The sequence below is a fragment of the Solanum tuberosum genome, unplaced genomic scaffold (assembly GCF_000226075.1).
Source record: "Solanum tuberosum cultivar DM 1-3 516 R44 unplaced genomic scaffold, SolTub_3.0 scf00187, whole genome shotgun sequence".
NCBI classification, from domain to species: Eukaryota; Viridiplantae; Streptophyta; class Magnoliopsida; order Solanales; family Solanaceae; genus Solanum; species Solanum tuberosum.
This window is the reverse complement of record NW_006239111.1, coordinates 230063-232046: the sequence shown is the minus strand read 5'-3', so window position 1 is coordinate 232046 and position 1984 is coordinate 230063.

The following is a 1984-nucleotide window of genomic DNA, read 5'->3' as shown; positions in this document are numbered from 1 at the left end:
TTCCACTAATATATAAGACTTGATTTGTTAAACTACTCGAGGAGTATATAATCAACGTATCTCACACTCCGATGAATTATCCTTTACATGTCATTGCCTACGATATGATCAATATACTTGACATCCATTCAAGATCGAACGTAATAATCTTGATAGAACTTGGTTTGTACAGTACTTTACGATGTTCTATTGTCTATTTCATAAAACGATATAAGACATTGAAGGTTATACGTACAAATAATTAAACAATTAATTATAAATACAAAATTTAATTAATTGTTATCATGACATTTCTACGAGTATCATCTTGCATTTCATGCTCGGATGGATTATATGTTAGCTCTTCACCTCTACATCATTACACGAGATATTAAGTTCATGATTTGATGAAGGACTGATAGATTTGTACATTACTCTAGGAATATATGTATAATTATCTCCTATTTCAGAACAACGTAGTTTCATATGTATAATTATCTCCTAAATATTGATTATTGATATTTTTTGTTTATTCCACGAATTCTAATTTTTATTTATAAAAGTATATAAAATTGTTACACTTTTTAAAACAATTAATTGTAGGTGTAAAATGAAAATTTAGTATTATGCGCAGTAGCAAAATTATGATTAATAGGAATATTTTAAACAAACCGACCTTCAGATGTCACTTTTATTAAAAGTAATTAGATTTAATAAAAAATACTGACCTGATAAGGTCGGTGTCACATTAAATTTTAAGATAAATAAAAAAGTAATCATGTTAATTAAATAATATTGACATCGGGAGGTCGGTATTTTAAATTAATTTATTTTTTAACTTAGATAAAACCGTCATCCGGAGGACGATTTATTTCAAGTTAATTGAAAATATTAATTTATTAATTTTTCTGGAAGTCAATATATAATTATTTTAATGAAAATTAATATAATTACATACTATTTAATTTTACCGACATCCGAAAATTGGTATTATAATTTTTTTGTTTTTTATTTTACACAAAACCGTCCTCCGGAAGACGATTTAAATAAAATTAAATCAAAAAATTTCTCAATTTCGTTTTTTAAATTTAATTGAGAAAATAATACCGACATCAAGAGATCAGTTTTTATTATAATCATGTTTCCGGGGAAAATTCCGATTTCCAGAGGTTGAAATTTGGTTTTTCCGCTTTATTTTGCATAAAAACCGACTACTTGTTGTCGGTTTTCATATCAATGTAGTTTCATACTCTAAATATGGATTATTGATCTAAATTTTTATTTATAAAAGTATACAAAATTGTTACATTTTTTTAAACAATTAATTGTAGGTGTAAAATGAAAATTTAGGAGTATTATGCTAGCAAAATTATGATTAATAGGAACATTTTAAACAAACCGACCTCCGGATGTCGCTTTAATTAAAAGTAATTAGATGAAATAAAAATACCGACCTCATGAGGTCGGTATTTTATATTAATTTATTTTTAACTTATATAAAACCGTCATCCGGAGGACGATTTATTTAAAGTTAATTGAAAAAATTAATTTATTAATTTTCTGGAAGCCACTATATAAATATTTTAATGAAAATTAATTTGATAACATAATATTTAATTTTACCGACTTTCGGAAGTCAGTATTATAATATTTTTTGTTTTTTATTTTACACAAAACTGTCCTCCGAAAGACGATTTAAATAAAATTAAATCAAAATATTTCTCAATTTTGTTTTTTATATTTAATTGAGAAAAAATAAAATATTGTTATTTATTTATTTTATTTAATACCGACATCAAGAGGTCGGTTTTTATTGTAATTCATTTTTTTCCAGGAAAATTCCGACCTCCAGAGGTCGGTATTTGGTTTTCCCGGTTTATTTTGCATAAAAACCGACTAAGTCGGTTTTCATATCAACGTAATTTCATACTCTAAATATGGATTATTGATCTAACTTTTTATTTATAAAAGTATACAAAATTGTTACACTTTTTGAACAATTAAT